This window comes from Arachis stenosperma, chromosome 2 (genome assembly GCF_014773155.1).
Source record: "Arachis stenosperma cultivar V10309 chromosome 2, arast.V10309.gnm1.PFL2, whole genome shotgun sequence".
Taxonomy (NCBI): Eukaryota; Viridiplantae; Streptophyta; class Magnoliopsida; order Fabales; family Fabaceae; genus Arachis; species Arachis stenosperma.
The window spans coordinates 87798991-87804917 of NC_080378.1; the positions used below are offsets into that span (position 1 = coordinate 87798991).

At 40.0% G+C, this 5927-nt stretch overlaps 1 non-coding gene across 1 annotated transcript; it reads left to right on the forward strand.

Moving 5' to 3' along the window:
• Window positions 1–255: 255 nt before the first annotated feature.
• LOC130964050 (small nucleolar RNA R71) lies at window positions 256–363 on the forward strand. The gene has a single exon (XR_009080162.1). It is a non-coding gene; the product is annotated as a small nucleolar RNA R71 (small nucleolar RNA).
• Window positions 364–5927: the final 5564 nt, after the last annotated feature.

Below are 5927 nucleotides of genomic sequence, written 5' to 3' on the forward strand. Positions count from 1 at the left end.
TCATATTTTGTTCTGAGCCAATATGGCATTCAGAGTATCAATCTCAAGAACTCCTTTCTTCTGACTTGTCCCATTGTTCACAGGATTCCTTTCAGAAGTGTACATGAATTGGTTATTTGCAACCATTTCAATTAGCTCTTGAGCCTCTGTAGGCGTCTTCTTCAGATGAAGAGATCCTCCAGCAGAGCTATCCAAAGACATCTTGGATAGTTCAGACAGACCATCATAGAAAATTCCTATGATGCTCCATTCAGAAAGCATGTCAGAAGGACATTTTCTGATCAATTGTTTGTATCTTTCCCAAGCTTCATAGAGGGATTCTCCTTCCTTCTGTCTGAAGGTTTGGACTTCCACTCTAAGCTTACTCAATTTTTGAGGTGGAAAGAACTTTGCCAAGAAGGCATTGACTAGCTTTTCCCAAGAGTTCAGGCTTTCTTTAGGTTGTGAGTCCAACCATGTCCTAGCTCTGTCTCTTACAGCAAAAGGGAATAGCATAAGTCTGTAGACCTCAGGGTCAACCCCATTAGTCTTGACAGTGTCACAGATTTGCAAGAATTCAGCTAAAAACTGATGAGGATCTTCCAATGGAAGTCCATGGAACTTGCAATTCTGTTGCATTAGAGAAACTAATTGAGGCTTAAGCTCAAAGTTGTTTGCTCCAATGGCAGGGATAGAGATGCTTCTCCCATAGAAGTCGGAGTAGGTGCAGTAAAGTCACCCAGCACCTTCCTTGCATTGTTAGCATTGTTGTTGTTTTTTCGGCTGCCATGGGTTCTTCTTGTTTAAAGATTTCTGTTAGGTCCTCTACAGAGAGTTGTGCCTTAGCTTCTCTTAGCTTTCGCTTCAAGGTCCTTTCAGGTTCAGGGTCGCTTCAACAAGAATGCCTTTGTCTTTGCTTCTGCTCATATGAAAGAGAAGAGAACAGAAAATATGGAATCCTCTATGTCACAGTATAGAGATTCCTTGAGGTGTCAGAGGAACAGAAAAATAGAAGAAAGAGGTAGAAGAATTCGAACTTAGTGAGATAGAGTTCGAATTGTGCATTGAGGAGGAGTGGTACTCCATAAATAGAAGGATGTGAGAAGAGAGGAAGAAATTTCGAAAATTAAATTAAAAAGATTAAAAAAAAAACATTTTGAAAAACTTTAATTGATTTTCGAAAACCAAGAGTGGGAAAGAAATCAAGTAATTTTTGAAAAAGATTTTGAAATTAGCATTTAAAAAGGTATGATTGAAAACTTCTTTGAAAAAGATGTGATTGAAAAGATATGATTTGAAAACAATTTTAAAAAGATTTGATTTTAAAAATTAATGACTTGGCTAACAAGAAAAGATATGATTCAAACATTAAACCTTTCTCAACAGAAAAGGCAACATACTTGAAATGTTGAATCAAATCATTAATTGATAGCAAGTATTTTTGAAAAAGGAAAGAAATTGATTTTGAAAACATTTGATTGAAAAGATTTGATTTGAAAAAGATTTGATTTTGAAAAACTTTGAAAACTTGAAAAAAATCTGAATTAAAAACAGAATCTTCCCTCTTGTGCCATCCTGGCGTTAAACGCCCAGAATGGTGCACATTCTGGCGTTTAACGCCCAATGCACTACCTTTTTGGGCGTTAAACGCCCAGCCAGGCACCCTGGCTGGCGTTTAAATGCCAGTCTGCCTTCCTTACTGGGCATTTTGAACGCCCAGCCTTTTTCTGTGTAGTTCCTCTGCTGTATGTTCTGAATCTTCAATTCTCTGTTTATTGACTTGAAAAGACACAAATTAAAAATATTTTTGGATTTTTTTTATAATGAGGAATAATCAAAATGCAACTAAAATCAAATAACAATGCATGCAAGACACCAAACTTAGTAGTTGTATACTACCGACACTAACAAAATGAGAATGCATATGGAAAACAACAAAACAATCAAGTCAAGAGAATTTAAAGATCAGAGCATGGAAATCATCAAGAACAACTTGAAGATTAATGAAGATACATGAATGAATGCAAGAAGAATAGAAACATGCAATTCACACCAAACTTAACATGAGACACTAGACTCAACAAGAAACATAAAATATTTTTAGGTTTTTTTTATTTTGTAATTTTTTTGGATTTTTCGAAAATTAAGTGAAAAGGAAAATAAAGGTATCAAAATTCTTAATGAGAATTCCAGGAATCATGCAATGTTAGTCTAAAGCTACAGTCTAAAGGAATTAGACATGGCTAGCCAAGCTTCAGCAGGACATTGCATTCAAGAGCTAAATTGATGAGAATCAATCAGCTTTGATGATGATAAGAACATCACCTTGAAACACTAGAATTCATTCTTAAGAACTCTGAAGATAAATACCTAATCTAAGCAACAAGATGAACCGTCAGTTGTCCAAACTCAACAATCCCCGGCAACGGCGCCAAAAACTTGGTGCACGATATTGTGATCACTACTTTTCACAACTCAAATAATCCCTAGTAATGGCCCCAAAGACTTGGTGCTCAATACCATGGCATAAACACAATTTCGCACAACTAACCAGCAAGTGCACTGGGTCGTCCAAGTAATAAACCTTACGCGAGTAAGGGTCGATCCCACGGAGATTGTTGGCATGAAGCAAGCTATGGTCACCTTGTAAATCTTAGTCAGGCAGACTCAAATGGTTATAGGTGAAATATGAATAAAACATAAAGATAAGGATAGAGATACTTATGTATATCATTGGTGAGAGCTTCAGATAAGCGTATGAAGATGCTTTGTCCCTTCCGTCTCTCTGCTTTCCTACTGTCTTCTTCCAATCCTTCTTACTCCTTTCCATGGCAAGCTGTATGCAAGGGTTTCACCGTTGTCAGTGGCTACCTCCCATCCTCTCAGTGGAAATGTTCAACACACCCTGTCACGGCACGGCTATCCATCTGTCGGTTCTCAATCAGGCCGGAATAGAATCCAGTGATTCTTTTGCGTCTGTCACTAACGCCCTGCCCTCAGGAGTTTGAAGCTCGTCACAGTCATTCAATCATTGAATCCTACTCAGAATACCACAGACAAGGTTTAGACCTTCCGGATTCTCTTGAATGCCGCCATCAGTTCTAGCTTATACCACGAAGATTCCGGTTAAAGAATCCAAGAGATATCCACCCAATCTAAGGTAGAACGGAGGTGGTTGTCAGTCACACGTTCATAGGCGAGAATGATGATGAGTGTCACGGATCATCACATTCATCAAGTTGAAGAACAAGTGATATCTTGGAACAAGAACAAGCGGAATTGAATAGAAGAACAATAGTAATTGCATTAATACTCGAGGTACAGCAGAGCTCCACACCTTAATCTATGGTGTGTAGAAACTCCACCGTTGAAAATACATAAGAACAAGGTCTAGGCATGGCCGTGAGGCCAGCCCCCAGTGATCTAAGAACTAGATGTCCAAAGATGATCTAAAGATCTGAAGTGATCAAAAGATGAAAAATACAATAGCAAAAGGTCCTATTTATAGGGAACTAGTAGCTTAAGAATTACAAAGATGAGTAAATGACATAAAAATCCACTTCCGGGCCCACTTGGTGTGTGCTTGGGCTGAGCATTGAAGCATTTTCGTGTAGAGACTTCTCTTGGAGTTAAACGCCAGCTTTTGTGCCAGTTTGGGCGTTTAACTCCCACTTAGGTGCCAGTTCCGGCGTTTAACGCTGGGAATTCTGAAGGTGACTTTGAACGCCGGTTTGGGCCATCAAATCTTGGGCAAAGTATGGACTAGCATATATTGCTGGAAAGCCCAGGATGTCTATTTTCCAACGCCGTTGAGGGCGCGCCAATTGAGCTTCTGTAGCTCCAGAAAATCCACTTCGAGTGCAGGGAGGTCAGAATCCAATAGCATCTGCAGTCCTTTTCAGTCTCTGAATCAGATTTTTGCTCAGGTCCCTCAATTTCAGCCGAAAAATACCTGAAATCACAGAAAAACACACAAACTCATAGTAAAGTCCAGAAAAGTAAATTTTAACTAAAAACTAATAAAAATATACTAAAAACTCAACCAAATATACTAAAAACATACTAAAAACAATGCCAAAAAGCGTACAAATTATCCGCTCATCAGAAGGCTTCCAAAGAAAAGCAGTTTTCTAAATTTTTAGATGTCTTCAAGAAGCTACAAATCAACATTCCTTTTGCAGAGGCTCTTGAGCAAATGCCTCTCTATGCTAAATTTATGAAAAAATTATTGACCCACAAGAGGAATTGGAAGGAACAAGAAACAATGGTGTTAACCAAGGAATGCAGTGCCATTATTCAACACAACCTCCCAGAGAAGATGCCAGACCCAAGGAGCTTTGTCATTCCTTGCACCATTGGAGATATCACCATTCAGAGAGCTTTATGTGACCTTAGAGCTAGCATCAATCTAATGCCACTTTCAGTAATGAAAAAGCTTCAAATTGAGGAGGTAAAATCCACTCGTATTTTTCTTCAACTTGCTGATCTTTTTGTTAAATTACCTGTGGGTGTTGTTGAGGATTTACTTGTTAAAGTAGGACCATTTATTTTTCCTGTTGATTTTGTTATATTAGACATGGAAGAGGAGGTAAAATCCTCTGTTATACTTGGTAGACCCTTTTTAGCTACAGGTAGAGCTCTGATTGATGTGCAAAAGGGTGAATTAACCCTGAGGGTCAATGAAAAATAGGCAGTCCTAAATATTTTGAGGCTCTCAAACACCCTAATTGTTCCGAGGGTTACCTGAAACGTGTAGCTCGGTCGTCTGGCAAGACCCGAGGTAGGGGTTCCGTGACCCGAGCTTGGTGTGCTGAGCGGCTGGGGGTTGTACCTGCAATGACACTCCGATGCTTAAGTTAGCATGGGTCCAAGCAGATATTGAGTAGAATTAGAGTATGCCTTATACCTGGGTGCTCCAGTGTATTTATAGTGGTTGGTCGTGATCTTCCCTGGATAAGATATTCTTATCTTATCTTATCTTTGGGAGTCTTATCTCTATCTTTTGTGGAACCGCCTTTCCTAGGCCTTTTTTCGGCCTTTAGGTTTTGGGCTTCGTTCCTTTTGATGGGCCTTCTTCTTTATTTGTCCGAGGTCCGACCTCAGGCGTGGGCCTTTGGGACGAGGTCGGACCTTCTGTGAACTTCCCGAGTTTGGAGAACTCGGTCAGGGTATGAACAGTGCCCCTGTCCGAGTTCGTCCTTTTGAGAGGTCGAGCTCGAGCATAGTCGTCTTTTCAAAATTTGAAAATGGCCGTTTCAGCATTTATTGCTTTTTACCGTTTCTCCTCGATTTCTGTTCGGGCTCTATGAAGGCATTATTTATTTGCCCCTTTCCTCATTTTCTTTGTTTATTCTGCTCCCTTTCCCTTTTTCTGGGTTTTTCGCCACCTCTCTTTTGAGCATCTTCCTTCTTTCTCTCTGTTCTTCTTCTCCGATTCTTTCTGTGCGTTGTTTTTCGGGGTTTCCTCTGCGTCGCTGTTTTCGTTCTTCTTGCATCGGAGCTCGTCGTCTTCTTCCTTTCTTCCAGGTTTGTTTCTCGTCTTTACTTTCGCTGTGCACATATGCTTTTGTTTCTTTTTCTTCTATGCTGGGGTTGCCCCGAAGAGAGGCGCCGCCATTGCTTTGGTTGTTTGTATGTGGGGGGGGGGCTCTTTTCTCTTGGTACTTTGTTTTCGGGTTACTGCATTTTTCTTCTAAAAGAACTTTTGTTTTCTTGCTTCTGCTGAATGGGTTTTTTGCTGTCTGCCTATTATGTGATTTTTGGCTTGCTGTTGTATTCTTCTTTGTAGGCAAGATTTTTATGTCTCGAAAGGTGTTTCAAGCAATGTCGACCAAGATTCCGAGTGGTCTTGGTTGGGTAGATCCTGTTCCTCTAAGGGTCCCTTCTGCTGTAGATTCTGAGTATCTAGTTAGGTTCCGTAGGGAGTGTAGTATTTGTGAGAACAGGGA